Here is a 20,693-nt window from a genome sequence, read left to right as displayed (position 1 = left end):
CTTTTCATATAGATTTATTTCATTTGAACCTGTATAGGTATGTCCATTTTACAAATGGGGAAACTAAAGTTTAAAAGTGTTCAATAAATTGCCCATCTTACCCAGGACTTTGATCCCAGATCTTCATGACTCCAAGTCCAGTATGCTATCTACTAGTCTATGATGCTTTGTATCAACATATACACAATCCATAGATCAATATTTTCATATGTAGAAATTGCAACATAAAACCTAAAATGAATCATTCTTTTTTAACTATAGATGTGACTAAAGCATGCTCAGATTGCCCTTCAACCTCAGGGTAGTGTTTGTTTTATCTTCTATATCAATCATTTTAAGTTACATTTATGACTTTTCCTTTGCTGTTTTGAATTAGTTGATGCTATCTGCTCTTTGGCAAAGGTGGTTCAAAAAAGGGGAGACTCCTCCCACTGGATTAATGTGGGAAGGCTTTCTGTAGTTTTGGGCACCTGATTTCTTTTCTGCATTTATAATTTCATATCCCTTCCGCACCCCTCTTTTCAGCTATCTCAGGATGGTCATGGCTTCCATGTTGGCAATACTTCTCATTGATTGCGGCTCATTTTCTTTCCTTCCCCTTCTTAAACATGTAAAACTCTTTGGATTCATATCATTTCTATTCAATATTCATTTTAAACTTCTAACATGTGCCCGTTCTTCATCCTAAAAGTTAATTCCACTCTAGAATTCACATGCTGTAAGAAGTCTTCTTTCTGTCTGTATTTATTTGCCTCTCTCTGTCACTCTGTCTCTGTCAGGTCTCTTTGTCTCTCTGTTCTTTCTGTTTCTCTCACTTTATTTCTCTGTCTCTGTCTGTCTCTTTTTCTCTCTCCTCTCTCTTTCTCTCCTCCCTTACTCTCAATGGATGGATCTTCTAAGAATCTCGTTTTAAAGAGGGATCTCAGGACAGATATATCATTCATTTTCAGGTTGCATGTAATCTGGGTCTCCTTTACTATGCTCTCCACTCAGCCGGGATCTTTGTCTTCCCTGCTCACTTTTTCATTGTTAGGGTAGGGATTGTCATTCTTTTTTTCTTGCATTTTTATTCCTAGCAACGATAAATAAACTGATACCTGGGGAAGAAATTTCTTAAATCACTGGCTTCTTTTATATTTTCTTGTAGTCCAATGAAGTTTCTGTCTTTTGTCTGTTTTCTTCTCACTGCACCATTTCTAAGCTGGCGTTGTTTCTATCCCTTCTTGTGCCCCTAACAGACTTCAGTATGATTTCAGAGATTACACTGCTTTCACACTTCCTACAAGTTCTTTTTGTATATGAAAATGAACATTGAGATTCCCCTGTACCCAACTGTGGTTTTTATAAGTTTAAGGAATGTTAACTTTGTATCTTTTTTTGCACTGACTTTCAGGATATGACTCTGATCAGGCTTCTGTTTAACATTCCAAGACATAAGTTTCACTGACTCCAAGATTCAATCAAAAGATTCAGTCACCTCTTTTGATTTGTCCTTGTTCATGCTAACAATACAACTCAGATTTACCATCTTCTCCCATCTGTCTGAGGTGTGAATTCTTGTGGCATTTTTTGAGACAGGTTTTCATCTTCTTAGAAGAGCTCATATTCAATGTCTACATATTTCTAGCCAGATTTTTGTGCAATCTTTGATTAAATAGAGAAATATTTCTATTTATCTTTAATCTTGATAATTATATGAACTGGAGTACTTTTAAAGACTTAGATTGAGTATACATGGAAGTAAAGTGCTTTTCTATGAATTTTTAAATCTTTCTCTTATCAAGAAGTTATTATTCAACTAATAAGCATTGTTTAAGTACCTACAATGCTCTAAATAATGGAGATACAAATATAAATAGTGCAATATTGATTGGCTTTTTTTTTTTTACTGTACTCCATTCTACCACTTCTCAACTTTGATGAATTCAGAACAATCCTCCTCTTATTCTCTCAACTTTTTCTTGTACAATTATTTGCTATGTTCTATTGATGCTACATCATGACTTCTCTGCTATTTCCCTTTTTACACTCATAAGCCACCATTTAAATACTCAATGTACTTCACTTTCTAGTGGATGATTTGAATAATCTACCAATAGGTACCCACATTTTCAGACTCTCATCTTTGCAATTCATTCTCCATAGATTGCTAAGTAATTTTATTAAGATCTGTCTGACCGTCCCATTCTCTTGTTCAAAAATGTTCAGTGACTCCCTATTGCCTCAGTAATGACATATATAAACTCCACAAATAGTCATTTGTTGCCCTTTATTACTTGATCCCAATTTGCTTTTCCAGTCTTAATTCCCATTTGACACTATATAATAAACTGTTCTACTAGGTCTTTTTGAACTCAATATTCTGTCTTTTGTACCTGTCCATTTGCATGAGTGTTTCAGAATGTACTTGTAAAAAACATATTACTGTGTTTTAGGTATTTATTCAGGACTCAGTTGCATAAAGTCTTTATTGATCCCTTCTCTGTCAACATGGCTAGCTGTTAATGTTCTTTTCCTCTACAAATCACATTTTAGTCACTTATCTGTGCTGATACTATATCCGCATTTTAGTAGAATATATTTCTGTGAGTAGAGAAAAGTCTATCTTAATTGGCAATTCTTGGGGATTTATTAAAAACAACTGTCTTTATAAATGACTTCTCCACAATCACTGAACCAGTAAATATTACTCAATATAAATCCAAATTTTCTTTATTCTAAGTTCAGCCTACATCTATGCCTCCTAGTAATTCTATATTACAACCAAAATAAACTATTTGGGAAGTGTGGGGGGTAGGGTTCATCAGTGAATCTCTGGTCAATTGATTCTTTCCAACTTAGGTGATGAATTTATAACATGTAAGGAATAAGTGACAGAGAAAATAAGATGTCAAAATTTTGCCCCTTTCAGACTTTGAGTAGTTGCATTCACAGCTTCTAAAAAGTGTGAAACCTTGAGTATCTCACACACTGAGAGAGGTATTCACAGATAATAAAGGGTGTGAAAATGGGAGTGGTCCAGTTTCAAATTATAAACATTCACCTCCTTCAGACACTGATGAAACACTATAAAAGAAAAGCGAAGTGTGAAGAAGTTTCTGGATCAATTTGATTGAATGAGAAGGGATCCTAGACAGATTGGTTGGTAGGCTGAAAAAAGTACAAATAAAGACTGAAAAAAGTCATTGTTGTCAGTTGATAAGAAAACCAGGTATGAGTAATAATTTAACTATTGTAAAAGAATTTCTCTTCTCCCTTTCTCTTATGTTTTTTCTAACCTGCAACCAAGGAGGAGGGGCACTATTTTTCTTTCTGCTCCAACCCACAAGATCAATGGTATCATGCAACTGAGAAACTTGCTCAGTAGAAGATAAGCTATGCTAAGTAAAGAGGGTACTCTAAGAAACTAGGTGCAGAATTGAGTAGATTTATAGAGAGAAGCAATCTCAAACAGCCAAAGTGAGTGACCCATCCAGCACAGGGCACAAATGTGGAGTAAGGTGGGAAGAAACACCATTTAGGCAGTCTTAAAAGAGAAAATGTGTTAGGACTCAGCACTGCTGGAATTATATTTTCTGGCCATTTGTACTTCATTGTGTGCTTTTATTTCTGTTGTTTTTTAGTTTTAGTTTTGTTTTGTTTTTCAGTCCTGTCTGACTCTATAACTCCAAGTGGGATTTTCTTAGGAAAGATATTGAAGTGTCATTTACTTCAACTGTTTATTTCACAGATGTGACTTGTCCAGGGTCACACAGCCAATAAATGTCTCAGGCCACATTTGAACTCAGGAAAATGAGTCTTCCTTATTCCAGAACCAGTATTTTATCCACTATGCTATCTAACTGTTCCTGTTTGTTTTTTATATTAGTATACTATGTCTACTATTCTAGTTACTATAGTGTGTATCTATGGAAGAGTATAATGAAACCCAGGTTAATGGAGGGAATATTTGTTATTAATGTTTAGTCTCTGCTAATCTCTGTAAATGTCCTTTCTTTGAGTTAATTGTATCAAGTGATTATCAAAGGTGAATATAATGGTAGACAGTCATAAACTATAATTGAAGTATTTTTTCAAGACCTGGGTTACATAGTCACATAAAGTATATGTAAAAATCAAATATATTACTGACAATAAATCATAAAGAAATTTATTTTTAAATGATTTGATATACAAGTAATTTTCCCATTTATTAAAGATGAAACAAATTTGTATATTAATGAGAGGGATTGATTGATTATTTTTACATAAAGAATTAAATTTTGATGGAGTATTTGATATTGCAGGATGTAGAACATCTTCAACATTTTCTAGAGTTGATCGATATTTTGATTTCATAATTGTGGAATGCTGAGAATGCTACTTCAAATAAATGCTCCTACAAAATGACAGAAATATATTGAGGACAATTTCAAAAATTGTGGAAAATTCTGTCTGAATCCCAAGCTAAAATACTTTCATTAATTTCTTAGGAAACTCATATTTCAAACCTAGGTCACTTGATAACTTAGCAAACTCTTCTTGAACAAATTTTAATGGCAGATGACTGATATATGTTTTCTTTTTATTATGATTATTCCAATTGAGTATGGTTTATGAAAGATTAATTTTTTTATAATCAAAATTTGAAGGGAAGTATTTCTATTTTATTTTTGGATTAAAGGTGTTTATTTTCAAAACATATACCTGGATAAATTTCAACATTCACCTTTGCAAAACCTTGTGTTCCAAATTATTTTTCCTTAGAAAAGTATTCCTGAAACTGTGTCTGCAGGCACATGGAATGATCAAATATAACTTTTAGAAATAAATCTTTAGGAAAGTTATTTTCAATCATAAAATCATCTATAGCTGTAAACATTTCTAAAGAACCAGTTTCCATCCTATTCTTTCATAGGTTAATTTTTTTGGTAAAATGTTCAGTTTTTATCTTTGAACATAAATCTATTACATCTTTTCCTTGAAGTGACATGTTTAAATCATTGAAGTTTTCAAAAATACCTGGCGAATAACACAGTTTTGAAAGCCATAAGTAATTATGAAAAAAGTTTAACAAAATCAGATTTCTGCTCAGTAAAAAATACAACTCTATCGTTCGGTTTCAACAATCCATTTATATTTCACCCTTTTGAAAGCTACCTTCCTTCTCAATGTAGTAATTAGCCTTTTAAATCAGAATCCATATCTTCAGAAAAGTTTGAAAATAAATGACTGATAAGGGCATGGCCTTCATGAAGTTAATGATTCTGACAATATCAAGAAGCCCAACAACTAACTTTGGTGATTTTTTGGGGGGCTGTGAGTGCTTCCTGATGGATCATGCAATGAATAAAAGTGACAAGATTATTACCACCAGCTTTAATTTTTGCTACAAATTCAATATTCTTGCTCATCATTCTTCCAGCACCCTCTGTACAGACTCTAATGCTATTTTTCCACGGTACATCATCTTTTTTTGTTGTTGTTGTTAAAAATTCATTGACTTTAAGATATATGCCTTTCCCTTTGTGTGACCTTCCAAAGAGTGGTAAAACCATAATTTCTTATGTATGCTTCCTACATAAACATAACTTACATAAAGTAAAAACTGATATGTTAGAAATAATAGTTGTATCATGTAACTGAATTGCAAACATCTGTCTCCCCTTAAACCAATTAATAAGTTGCTGAAATTGGTCATTACAAGCATGTAACATAATCTTCTATCCCATGGGGCTTTTTAGTTTTTGCAATTAAATAAGTAGTTTTATAAGATTGCAAGCAAATACTTTTCATTGACAGTAATGAATTTCTTAAAATATTGTTTTTCTTTATTTGAAAATTTCAACTCATTCAAATATTCCTTTGCTTTATTGCGATATGCTGAATGCTTGGTATTAAAATCACTTTACATTGATTTGTCTTATGCTCTCTACAGACAAAATTTTGTTACAGATTAATCACTGATTTTCCCACACCAACATTATTAGAAGGAAATCCATTTTGAAAAAAAAAGATTCAGCTATTTTTTTTTTTTCTTGTCAATTTAGGTATACTACAACCTGGTAAGGAAGACTCTTCCTCGTGGTCATCATTATTTTTACCTCTTGTGTCTAAATTTAGCCACATCCATAAACACATTTTTGCCTAAAATATAAATAGCTATTATTTTTAATTTTACAAATAACTATTTGTTTTAGTTTATGAGATTATATTTATTTGTACCACATCAAAAGTTCAATACATTAATTACTTGCCAATTACATACCAAGAAAAATTACAATGAAAAGTTCAACTTGCCAAGAAAAGTTAAACATGGTCAAAAATTTAACACTCCAGCAGGGATTGTTGGGATGCGGGCTGCCCAGGTGCAGCCTGAATTGCCATTGCACACCAGACTTCCACCCTGTTGCCACAGACCCTACCACTGATCTTCCAAGTCTTTCCTGGTGTCCCCAGGCTTAGAGGTAAAAAAGCCTTCAGCACTGCTACGGATTCAGAAGTCTCACATTGCTGATGCTGGGTCCTAGGCTGGGTCCTGGTGGGGCAAAGCTGCTGCTACCCCCACTACAATTGTGCACCAGATTTCCACTGTTGCTACAGACTTTTTCTGCTGACTTTCCAAGTCCCCTTTGGTGTTTCTGAGGTGTAATGTCTGGAAGCCACCAGTACTGCAAGATTCAGAGGTCCTGCTTCACTGAAGCCGGGGCTTGGGCTGGTGGCAGCCTACTTGAGGATTACATGTTGGACTCCTGTTATGAGTTCAAATGTTGGAGTTCTTGTTCTTCTCAAAGCACAGCCGGTTTAGCTTAGGGCCCTCCGAATATCTCCAAATCCAAAGGTTCTGTCCTTCAGCCTCTGCCTCTGCTTTCTTCAGCCTCCAACCAAGACAGAGATGGAATGTCTCTCTTGTCTCCTTCTGGGGAGCCCAGCCACCAACTACAGTGGTGTGAGATGAAGATGAATCTGGTTGTCCGCTGAACCCTCGTCTTGTAGCTTTTTCCTCTGTAAACTTTTCGTCTGCCACCAGCCAGCCAAGAGGAAAAAATGTATTCTGGAATGGCTGTCTCGCCTTATATGTGAATCTTCTGAGAGAATGGGATTATGGGTTTTCTCCCATAGTGCTCTCTGGCCCAAAGAGCTTTAAGGGAGGTGTGAACTCCCTTGAAGTTAGAAAGTTTACTTTGTGAAGTTGGCATACTTGTGAACTCCAATGAGTAAAGGTGTGAACACAAGCCTTGTATTAATTAGTTCTACTTAGTACCTTGTTTCAGGTTCTGGCCAAAATCTTCTTGTAAGATTAGATCAATTCTAATTAGTTAGCAGTTAGTAAGGATTCCAATAGACTCCCACTCTCTTGTCACAATTTTGAAAGTCCAGTGCTTCTAACTTCTAGAATTAGCCTGCTTTTTTCTTACCTATCTTGGTGATTTAATTAGCTTAGTCTTCTCAACAGAATTTCAGAACAGAGGGACAATGACGTCCATGGTCCTCAAAATTAGGTACATAATTCTCAATAATGTTAAAATTGCTCAGAACTTTATATTTTTAAGTCCTTTCATATGTGTTCACTTAGTACTCCAACAATACTCCAAAAAAGTGTTTTCAACTTTACACTGGTCTTTAAGATTTAGGAAGCATTTGTATTGATACTAATTTAATACAAATTAAACATTTGTATAATACAAATAACAATTTATATTATAACACTTGGAGGTATGCATTGTAGGTATGATTGAGTTAGAAGTTAAGAGCTCTTAGAAGTTAAAAAAAAAGAAAGTAAGAAAAATTTACATTTATATCATTTCTAATTAACTGATGTAGGTCTCCTGGCTTCGAGTCCAATACTTTTTTCACCAAATTATGGCATACTGCCTCCTACTAACAATAGTAAGTTCTATAGTTATTGAGATAACCATATTTTATAGTGAGGTAAATAAATGAGGGTAGTGAGATGTTATAGTGGATAGAGCACTCAACTTGGAGTAAGGAAGTTCTAAATTCAAATATGCCCTTCAGACTTTTACTAGCTGTATGACTCTGAACAAATCACTTCACCCTGTTTAGCTAAGATTCCTCATTTATAAAATGAGCTTGAGAAGGAAATGGTAAAACAGTGCAAAAGTTTTGCCAAGAAAATCCCAAATGGGGTCATAGTCAGATATTAATAAAACAAATAAACAATCACATCAAATAAATATAGGGATTGTCTGTGTCTAAAGTTGGGCCAGAGTGAAGACTCCAGGCATCTAATACACTGCCTTTTGAGAAATGACTAGAAAATAAGGCTAAAGAAGATAAAATTGTAAATTTTACATATATACATATATGCATAAATTAGCGATGATAACGAGTAAATATTATTAGAGGGCTTTTGTCTTTATCTGCTGCAATTAAACACTTATGTTTCTGTAAAAGAAGAAAACAGCAATTTTTAAAATCGAACATTTTGATACAATTCAAGGATATATTAATTTGATACTTATCTAGTGAGGAATGATAGTGGGAAAATTCTAAAAGTCTTATTTTTTTATTGTTCTTTCCCCCAGTATCACCTAAAAACAACTTTTTAAAAATTATACATGTACATTCATTATTGTTTTGTATATTTCCTTATGCATCATATTGGGAGAGAAAAATCAGAACAAAAGGGAAAAAACAAAAGAGGAAAAAAAAAGAAGAAAAATAAATAGTGAATATTAAATTACAATCAGTCTCCATTTATTTACACTCAGTCTTCATAAAAATCTTAATTTTCCATAATAAATTATGATGTTTCTATAAGAGCATAAAACTTTGTGTATGGTAAAAACACTGTGATTTATAACATACAATATCCTTGAATCTGAGCTGAGGTATTTCTGGGAATATTTGTGGATGGAGAGTAGCTTGCTGGCATGCTCAGTGCAATATGCATATATTCTGAACCAAGGCTTTTGTGAAATCTTATCATATAACATAGGCAAGTGCTTCCAGAAACACCACAGATTCAATACATCTTAGATACCTTTTACTGTTACCAAAATTTTTGCAACCCCCACACTAGATATACAATCCCATGTAGGGTCACAGTTCACAGTTAAAGAAGTTTTGATCTGTGGTAATTTTTTTTAACAAAATGTAGTTTCTTTACTTATTTCTTTTAATTAGATCTATTTTTACTCTGTCTGAGATCATAATTGCTACCCCTATTTTGTTTTTTAACTTCAGTTGGCACATAATATATTCTGCTTCAGACTTTTACCTTTATTCTGTGCACACCTCTCTGTTTGAAATGTATTTCATATAAACAACATTTTGTAGGATTATTGTTTTTCATTCACTCTGATCCATTTTCATTTTATGGAAGAGCTCATGGCATTCACATTCATAGTTATGATTACTATCATGTATTTATGTCTATCCTATCTTCCTCCATAATGGTAAGAGATGGGGTCATCTCTTACCATTATTTTGCTTAAATCCACAATCTTTTTCTATTTGCCCTCCCTTCTACCAATACCCCTTCCTTCCTTTTTTCCCTTTCCCCTGCTACTTCTACCTTTCTTTCTATCTACCCCCTCCATTTTCTTTTCCTTTTTTCTTCCTACTTACCTGTAATTTTTATATGCAACTGAGTATGTGTGCTATTCTCTTTTTGATCAAAATCTGAAAACTAAAGTTCAAACAGTGGTGACTACTATCCCTTTCCTTCTGCTGAAATACATCTTTCATGCTACTTCACATCATATAAATTACTCTATTAAGCCTCTTCTTTTCCATTTCTCCAGTGCAATTCTTTTTTTCCCCACTCCTTAACTTCTTTTTTATATCTTCATATCAAAGTCAACTTGAATACCATTTGTTTTCTTTCATGTTTTTTTTTTTTTTTTTGATGCTTTTCTTGAATCTTGTATTTGAAGATCAAATTTTCTCTTCAGCTCTGGTCTTTTCATCAAGAATGATTGAAAGTTCCCTACTTCATTGAACATGCATTTTTTTCCTTTGAAATATTATGTTCACTTTTGCTTGCTTGATTGTAATCCAAACTCCTTTACCTTTCAGAAAATCATATTGCTTACCTTTGATTCTTTAATGTGGAAGCTTTAATGTGGAATCAGGCTCCCTGATATTTGAATTATTTCTTTCTGACTGATTGCAGTATTTTCTCTTTGACCTGATAATTCTAAAATTCGATTACAATATTCTTTGGAGTTTTTTGGGTGGTTATATTTTAGAAGGTTATCAGTAGATTCTTTCAGTGGCTATTTCCCCCTATAGTTCTAGGATATCAAATTAGTATCCTTGACAATTTCTTGAAAAATGCTATCCAGGTTTTTCTCTAATAGTGGCTTTCAGCTTGTCCAAAACTTCTTAAATTATTTACCTGGTTCTATTTTACAAGTCACTTTTATCCAATGTGATATTTTACATTTTCTTTTCTTTTTCTTTCATTTTATTTTGTTTGATGGATTCTTGATGTTTCATATACTCAATTCTAATTTTGAAGAAATTATTTTCTTCAGGTAATTTTTGAATATCCTTTTCCATTTGGGCAATTCTACTTTTAAAGGATTTGTTTTCTTCAGTGGATATTTTTTTCATTCTGTCAATTATATTTGTAAGTAAATTGTTTTCTTCAGTGAATTTTTGTTCTTCCTTTTCCAAGGAGGATTCTCTCATGCTTTTCATTTCTTTTCCCAATTTTTCTTTACTTATTTGACTTTAAAAAATCTTCTTGAACTCTTCTAAGAAAGCTTTTTGGGCTTGAGACCAATTAATATTCCTCTTTGAGATTTTGCAGGTAAATATTTTGACAAAGTTGTCTTCAGGCTTTGTCTTTTGATTGTCTTTGTCACCATAATAACTTTTTTATGGTCAAGGTGCTTTTTTTGGCTTGCTTTTTTCCCTATTGCATGGTTTTTTCAAACTGAGCTCTCTTCCTGAGGCACAGGGGACACCATCTCAAACTTCTTGTGCTGGGGGACAGGGCCCTGGTCATTGGCTTTGTGAGTACAACCACAGATGCTGGCAGCTTGCTCACTACATAGGAGTGGTTTAGGTTTGTGCTGACTGTTGTCGCCTCACTTTCAGGGATGGCAATTTGCCCTCTGTAATGATGCTAGAGGTTTCACAGCTGACCTTCTGTGCCACTGGGCTGTTGAGCCAGGCCAAAGAGATATTAGTTGCTGATCTGTGTTTGACTTGTACAGACATAGTCTGTGTTGACCTGCATTCCCCTTTTAACCAGTGAAACAGACCTTCCAGGAAGGTCTTCTACATTATCTTAACCCGGAAAATTGTTTCATTCCATCTTTCTGTATCACTTCAGAGTCTGTTTAAAGACTTCATTTAACATCGTTTCTAAGGAAAACTGTAGAGAACTCAGGCAACTTCCTGACTTCTCTCCACCATCTTGGTTCCATCCTTTGCAATTGAAATTATTAACACCACATCTTAAAAGAAAGTGCTATGTTATACTTCCAACAAATTCAGATTGTCCATCCTTTCCCTACAAATACACCAAGAATACAGAAACTTTAGACATGGATACCAAAAACCATTAAAATACATAGACATTTTGTTTTTATCTATCATATGGTTCCAATTCATTTTGTGACACATAACAGCATTTTGTATCCAGTTTTCATTGAAATGTAGACTTACAAAATTTAAAAACAGGAAAGAACTTTTGAACTACCCTACTTGAAAAAGGTCTAATGGATTGTTAATGCCATAACATCTAATTTATTTTGCCAGGCACTTTCAATTTTCCTAATGAAATATCTAAGACAAACTAAATGATAATATTTCAAATCTATTCAATTTGTTCATTGTTACTATATTTGAGATTTTTTTTCCCCATGAAAGAAAGTAGTCTTTTAGACATATACTGAAAGAATTTTCCTGTTTGTAAAAAAAGGAAACCAATGCCTAGGGTATAAACCCCTGAAATTTTCTCCCTACAGTTTCCTGTTTGTCTTATTTAGGTTTTCATTTAGTTAGAGATAAGAAACATTTAGGATGTTGGTTTGAAAGTAATGTTATCTAATTCAAATTAAGGCTTTTTTTCTCCTCTAGTTGCTTAGATACATGTTCTTTAATTTTAATTCATTACATTAAAGGATAATTCCAAGTGATTGTGAAAAAATCCAAAAATAAAATGAAATGGATAAGCAAATGGTTTGTATTTTGATTTGTATATGCAATATTGTTAGTTGCCAGTTCCTTCCTGGACTCAAGTCTACATTGTGTTGAAGGGACACATGTTCAGAAGCAATATTATATAATATCACAATCATAGAAGAACAAGTGCAAATAATTTTTCTATATTTTAGATTTAGTTTAACCACTTATAAAGTTTGACTGTATAAAATCTCTCTTGTTTATCTGCCTTATGCATTTGTGGTAAATAGAGCTATAAGCTTTAGACTTTGATATAAGGATGACACTTCCCTTTAAAAGTAATCCTTTGACCTCCAAATAGTTTTTTGAAAACAACTTTCCTTTGTCTTGTATCATCATTATTATAGGCATAATCTCTAGTCAGACAACAAAGCTAAATCAATTTTAGGTATTCTGAAGTGGTTTAATTTGTCTGTTGGTTGCATGGTTACAGAATGGCACTATATGTTGGCTACTACAAGATAAGACCCTTTCCAATAAAGCATTTGTTCTTTGGGACACTTATTGTAAAATTCAAAAAAGCAGGTGGTAAAATAGGTTTCTGAAGTGAAAAGCTGTTTTCTTCTTTAAATGATCGCTTCTTGCTCTTACATAGGGAGAGAAAAAGAGAGGGAGAAAGAGAACGAGAAGGAAGAAGAGAAAGAACAAAAAGGAAAAAAAGGGAAAAATATTTATCTTTGCAGACACATCTCATTGTATAAGGTTGTCTATATCAATTTTATTATTTAATTTAGCTGACTCTACTGGAGTCTTAAGGGTATAGATATTGTGAGTGTACTATACAGGTGAATTACAATCTAAATATCAGAATACTTACAATTATTTTTTGACATAAGTAGCTGCTTATTGAGGTACCTGTTTCTGTAATCCTAATAATCTAATATCATGTGGCAATTAAGGCATGTTACTTAATAGAGTGATTTCAATAATTAAAAGAGTCTTGGCATGTGAGGATGATTAAATACTATTAACTTCTGGACATGAATCATAGACATTGCTCCATTTCATTCAAAATACGGTTAAATTTTAAGATACTTCTAAATACCTATTATTTTCAAAGGCCTAAGAGGGATTTTAAAATGTGGAGAAATAGACCCTGGCCTTAAGGAACTTTGAATCTGTTGGGAAAAGTGTTTGTCCTGGTGACATCATTAGCTCTCTTGAAGAGAATAGCATTTGAGATATGTGGTGACAAGGGTAGTAACTGTTTCTGTCATTGCCATGTACACTTTTGTTCACCAAGTACCTACCTCTATATAACATCCTTCATTCTAGTGAAGAAAAAAATATTCATCTATGATGAGTTACATATTAATACCAGACAATATGAAACAATCAATCACAAGACAGTACAGTCTAAGTTCAAAATAAGTGAGCAGAAGATAATAAGCACTGAAATTACAAGAGAGAGGTATCCCTTTAGTCAGTTTGGTGACTCAGGGAAACTTTCCTGGAAGAAGTGGGACTTTTATTTTGTCTTAAAAGATTAGGTTGTTATTTAAATAGGAAGAGAGCAGGTAAGATAGCTTTGTAGGTAGACTGAACATCATGAGCAAAGTCATTGAGTCTCTAAGACATGTTCATGACACAGTAAATAGGCCACAAAGACTAGAATGAGAACAATTTGTGTAGAATAGCCAAAACTATTTAGATTGTTAAGTTAGTACTGAACTATGGAGAGACTTGAATGCTTAACTAAATAATTTAACAATTATCTTGTAGGTGATGGCTTGAAATCATGATTTGTTAGCAAAAAGGACAAGAAGAATATAAGCGCAATATCCCAAACTGGCATAACCATTAAAAAAAACAACAGCATAGCAAGTTATATTATACAGAAAATGATGTGATCAATGAGTTTGCACTTAAGCTCTGGAAGTAGACTGTCCTTAGGATAAAGAAATATTGATAAGAATGAAAAAAACTTATACATGACTACAGATTTCTTTACTCAAGAAAATAGTGAAATGTTACACTACATCTATCATTTATTCTTATTTATTATTTATTTTTAAATTGTTTAATTTTTTATGGTTATAATGTATATTAATTCTTTTTTATTTCTTTAAAATGTCTTTTTTTTTTTTTTTTTTTTTTTTTTTTGCTGAGGCAATTGGGGTTAAGTGACTTGCCCAGGGTCACATAGCTAGGAAGTGTTAAGTGTCTGAGGCCAGATTTGAACTGAGGTCTTCCTGACTTCAGAAGTGGTGCTCTATCCACTGCACCACCTAGCTGCCCCAAAATATGCATTTCTTTATGAGTCATATTGGGAGAGAAAAATCAGAACAAAAGGGAAAAACCATGAGAAAAAGAAAAAAGAAGAAAAGAAAAGAAAAGTTGAACATAGCATGTGTTGATTTACGTTTAGTCTCCATAGTTCTCTGTCTGGAAGTAGATGGCATTTTATATCCAGTTTATTAAAATTGATTTGGATTATTGAAACTCTGAGAACCAGATCTTTCATAGCTGATCACCATACAATTTTGCTGTTATTGAGTCCAGTGTATTCCTTGTACTGCTTGTTTTACTTAGTATCTTTTCATATAAATCTTTCCAGGCTTTTTGAAAATCAACTTGTACTTTTATATACCATACTTATTCAGCTTCTCCAATTGAGGGATATCTACTCATTTTCCAATTCTTTGCCACTATAAAAAGAACATTTTTTGCATATATGGGTCCTTCTTCTTCCTTTAGGATTTCCTTGGGATACAGACCCACTAGTGGCATTGCTCAAACATTATATACTACATTGGATATAATTCCAAATTGTTCTCCAGAATGGTTAGATCATTTCACAACTTTATTAAACTAAAACTTATTTCCTTATATGATAAGGGAATTAGACTGGTAAAAAGTGGAAAATTTATTGGATCTAGTATACTTAGATTTCAACAACTGAAAATTCCCTTACTATCCTGGAGTGTTATGGGCCAAAACTCTGCCCATGAAAAAAGGATTCTTACAGAATGCTAATTCATTGGAATTGATAAGACAATGGTTATCTAGTTTAACATAAAAGTTCTCTAAGTTCAGTATGATTGATTTAATCTTACAACAAATAATGGTTTCCTAGTGATATAATGATTGGTTTATACTCAGTGTAGAGCATATAAGCTGAGAGCCTCAGCCAGGTTCATTCAGAGCTAGGGAAGACAAGCAGACTAGAGGCTGAAGCACAAGCCCTTGGACTCAGATTCATTCATTCCATCTCACACTTTGTGATGGCAGGCCTGTCCTGCATTTTCCCCACTAAAACCAAGACTCCAGAAGGGCTTTAAGAAAACTAACTGGGCCCCTGGAAGGAGACAAGACTTTGAAGGAGATAATAAAGGATTTATACTTTAACCTCTGGCTACTCTTGTAGTGATTACTGAACTGAAAAGAAGGTTACCTCAAAGACCTCCAGAAACCCACTGAAAACACTACACTAGAGAACAAGAAGATATATAGATATCAGCTAGATGTTATGGTTTATGTGAATTTAGAACTGGTCAAATGATAAGACAAACCTAAAGAAAATAATTGATGGGCTCATGTTATCTTGGCCAACTTCTCCTGGAGCAACCTAGAAAGCTGAACTTGAAGGTTTGCTTTGTGATTTTTCTTTTTTTTTGACCTGGATGAAATCATAGTTGGTATGCTGGTTAAATATATAGAAAACAATAAATCTGAAGAATTATTACTATTGTAATTGTTTTAGATGCCACAAATAATACCTAAATAAGAGGGCAAAGTTAATGGATGAATTTGTGTGTGTGTGTGTGTGTGTGTGTGTGTGTGTGTGTGTGTGTGTGTGTTTTAACTCTTCCACCTACTGGTCATTCCCTGATTCTCTTCCTCTCATTGGACCTCCTATTTCATCCAGGGTCATCTCCAGTTGTCCTGTTCTATGTCTTGCCACTAGACCTAGATGGCTCTGGAGGACAAAGTGAGGAAGGTAACCTTGCATAGCCCTCCTCATTTAAATTCAATTCACTTGCAAGTCATGGTCATCACCTCTCTGGTGTCATAGTCCTCTTCAACAGTGAATGCAAACACCATTCCCCAGTAATACCAAATATACATCCACACATGATTGCTTGTAGTGGTTAGTTCTTTCTTTTCTAAATGTAACATTTAGGAAATGTAATTTTCTCAATGTAAGTAAACACCAAAAGTAAAGCTGAAGAATCTGACTTCATGTCTTGGTTCTTCAACTTAATTGCTGTGTGATTTTAAGCCAGTCAGTGTTTGGAGCCTCATTTACCTAGAGATAAAATGTAAGCATTAGAAGAGATGTGTTCAAAAAGTAAATATAAGTAAATAAATATAAATATAAACTCTTAGAAGTTTCTGTCAAAGATCAATGCATGTTTGGAAGTATATTATATATAGAACAAGTAATGGAACTCTTTTAAAGGCTCAAATTCTTGTGATTTTTAAATAGTTTGTGACCAGGTGGCCCTCCCAATAACTTCCTATTTCTAAACTTCACTTAGTGAAAGACATACACTATACTCAGACGAGTAATGGACTCACTTGATTTTACATCTTTTCTCTATCCCTCTCCTGTGGACTGGCTTTCTAAACAATTGTTTGAAATTTTAAATATACAAAACATAAGAATTCAAATATATCCCCACTTATTTTTTCTACAACATAACCTTTTAAAAATTCTGATATTGTAACAAACAAGTTTTTCCCCCCTATTTTACTGTAGGATATGTGCATGTGCACACATCCTGGAGTTATGATGTACTCACATGGATCAGTATAATTGGGGCCCACACCTAGGCAAGAATAGATATCTCTTGACTTTCCTCTCTCCAACCTTCTTTAAGAGAGACTGCTTTTAGCCAGAAGAGAAAAAGAAGATTGTGTATATGAAGGTGAGTATTCTGCTCTGTTCACAAAGAGGGCACTGAGCTAGAATTATTCCCCCTAGATACAAGCTGCATTCCTCATCACTTTCTCTTAAACAAGGAAAGGGTGTCCCAAGCCATATATTAAATACTTTTCCATTAAATGTCAGTTATATAAATGCCACATATTAACCATTTATCCAAATATGTAACACCCTCTAGGAAAAAAAAAAGAGTAAATGAGTACTTACATTGTGAGTGAAAAACTTAGCTCAACTTAAAAAGCATTTCCAGATGTCACCTAAGAGGAAATTGCCTGAAGTGTTCAATGTGGGGATTGAGCTCAAGCCCCTGGTTCCTATATATGTTGGACTCTTCCCATAATCTTTCTTTCCCTTCAGGAACCACTTTTTTGGAAAGCATCTATAACCATGTATCCTCTCTCAAAGCTGTGTGGTGTTTTTCTTCTTTATAAATAATATAATGATTACAAGTACATTAATAATATAATGCCTGTTCAGGCGCCAAAATGCTGGGTTCTTCTGGGTTCTTCCTCTTTGTAATAATAATGGTCTAGGAGAAGGTTTCTCAGGAAGGTTTTCTGGAGGCATCCTTAGTTTTGGTTAAGAGTAATAATCACCCAAAATGCAGACAGCTAGTAAAAATGCAAACATTTATTTTCTCCTTCCAAAATAGCCCAGTTAGTTGAGGCCTATCTCTCTGCTTGGTCCCAAGAGCTCTTGCAGAGTGTCTTTTGCTTCGGCCTCTGTTTTCTTCAGCCTCCAGCCAGCCAAATGGAAAATGGAATGAATCTCTCTTGCCTCTGAGAGAGGACTTCTGGCTCTCCATCTCCCAAAGTGCTCTGTGTCTGTCCCAGTGTGCTCCTCTCCAATCTAATTCAGCTAAACTCTCTCTGAGAGCCTCTGTCTGTTTCTTATATATGAAAGAATGGGATTGTGGAATATCTCCCAGCATGCTCTCTGGCCCTAAGAGCTTCAAGGGAGGTGTGAATTTGGATAGCTCATGCTAAACCCTGAAACCTCCCAAAAGTGTGAACTCCAATGAGTAAGGGTGTTAACATAAGCATTGTATCAATTAGTTCTACTTAATACCTTGTTTCAAGTTCTGGCCCAAAACATCTCCTTGTAAGATCAGATCAATGATGCTGAACCATGCTAAATTAGATAATTATTGTCTCTACCAATTCTAATGACTTAATAATTTGTAAAGATTCCAACAAATCTGGAAGCCAGAAAATACATATCTTCTTCTCGCCTAACTTCTTACAAACAAAATTCAATATAAACTTATGCAAAGTAAATAAAAAGTAATTTGCTAGAGGTAGTGTAGGAGGCACTAATAGTTGGGAAAGTAAGTTCAGAAATGACTTGATATAGAATACATGACTGGAGACAAGAAATGATTCTATGGTGTGGAAGTGAGAAGGAGGCACATATTGAGTAATTTGTCCAAGGTTACTCAAGAAGAATTCCATTACATTTGATAGATTCTCTGTGGAAGATTTATGTGAGGACATGAATAAGAATCACAAAAGGTGATAGGATTTAAAATACTACCAGTTTCAAAAATGCCCACCATTTACCTGAGATCTGTTTAGTATTTAATGACATACTCAATGACATGCAATTTAACAACTGATGATGATGATGATGATGATGACAATAGTGATCAAAAATGATAAGCACCTGGATAAATGTTTGTGTTGATTCTGAATGCAATCCAAAGCAAAGCAACACAGACAGGGTAGTGGGCCATATCAGAATATGGAAGGGTAACATTTTCTAGTGAAGAGGTAAGAAAGCAGAAAGAAATAAAATGTAACTGTATTTTCATCTAAAAAAGCTTTTGCATGCAGATTGCTTAATCAGAAAACCATAAGCGATATTAATGAGTAAAAACATACAGTTATTAATGAATTCTAAATAGAAATTAAAATGAGGGAAATGTAGGTGTTTTTATTTATCACAAATCTAAAAAGAACAACAAAGCTAGTATTATTAGTAATCAAATTAAGTATAAAACATGGATTGATTGGGCTAAAAACTGTGACTGGAAAAAATAGAAGTCATTAAATCATATATAAAAGTTATAGAAAAATCTAGTGCTTTTGAAGAAAAAATAAAAATACAAAAATTAGAGTAGGATGGGAGGGTGGAAGAGTTATTGAAGATCATCAAAATAATGTTATATGTAGAATATTGGGATATATATTATTCTCACTAGTCTTTGATATTAATGTTTCTCTAATACAAAATTCAGTTTATATAGAATATATCTGAAGAATTAAGTGAGCTTTGCTGGTCACTATTTGCATGTTTGCCAGAAATCATCACAACTGATGTCTAACCAACACAAGTGTACCTAACTTGACACACAAATGTGTTCAGCTTCACTTTATTTTAAAATTGTTTCTTGCACAGATAATCCTTGTTTATTTCTATTCTAGGGAGTATAGGAGAATACAGGAGCAGAAGTGTCTTGTTCACTCCAGGAACTTACAAGTGAATTGAGGAGACAGAACAAGCATGCATGAAATATCACAATACAGTACAGTTATTTAATTAAATATAAAATAAAAATGAAATGCTTCAGAAGAAGTGGAGAGAGGTCAAGGAATGCCAATATGGAATACTGAGAGGCATCAGAAAGCAGGAGGGGAGAATACCTGAAACAAAAAGTTTGAGTTCCTCATTTCTACCACTACTTAGCTATAAATGTTTTATCTCCCTGAACTCTTGATTCTAAAAATGGAATAATACATATATCTAATTCACAAACTTAAAGTAACTGATGTAGTTTATAAATGTTTACTGTTTTATGGCAAACTACTCTGATTCAAAAAAGATATTGTGAAAGAAGCAGAGCTTGAAATGTGGGTTATATTCCTGATGAAAATAAGACAAGTGATTTCTTTGACATAAGATACTCTTTGATGAAGAAACTCCATGGACTATGTGAAACTATCTTCTCTGCAATTTAGAGAATTGTACATTTCTAGCAGAGTCATCAACTAGTCAGCAACATATTGAATTAGAAAACGACAAATTGATATTTTCTATGTCATATTCCATTTAGGTGACACAGTGGATAGAGAGCCAGGCCTGGAGTCAGGAAGACCTCTGTTCAAAGATGGCTTCAGACATTTGATGATTGTGTGACCAAAGAAGTCAATTAATACTATTTATCTGAGTTTCTTCAACTATAAAATGAGGTGGGGAAGGAAATTGCAAACTACTCCAATATCCTTATCAGGAAAACCCCTAATACAGTCACAATGAATCATCCATGACAGAAAATAACAAAACAGCAATTGTTATATTTTCATTTATTTTGTTAAATATTTCTTAAATATATATATATATATATATATAAATATAGATAAATATATACATACATATATGCATATATATGTGTATATATATTTTTTTGGGGGGGGTATGTTGTGGCATTTTGAAGGGTGCAAATCTAACAGAGCTGATACCATTGATCGAAAATCAGGAGTTAAGTGACTTATTCAGGGTCATACAGAATATGTATCATATGTAGTTTTTAAAACCAAGTTTTCTTTTTCATCATTATGTAACAGGGCCTCTTAATACTGCAAATAAATCAAATAATGCTTTTTACTGTAAAAGTAAATTACCACTTAAAAGAGTCTTATGGCTTCTTTTTTTAATTGAAGTT

The sequence above is a fragment of the Antechinus flavipes genome, chromosome 5, assembly GCF_016432865.1.
Source record: "Antechinus flavipes isolate AdamAnt ecotype Samford, QLD, Australia chromosome 5, AdamAnt_v2, whole genome shotgun sequence".
In the NCBI taxonomy this organism is placed as follows: domain Eukaryota; kingdom Metazoa; phylum Chordata; class Mammalia; order Dasyuromorphia; family Dasyuridae; genus Antechinus; species Antechinus flavipes.
This window is presented reverse-complemented; position numbering follows the sequence as displayed.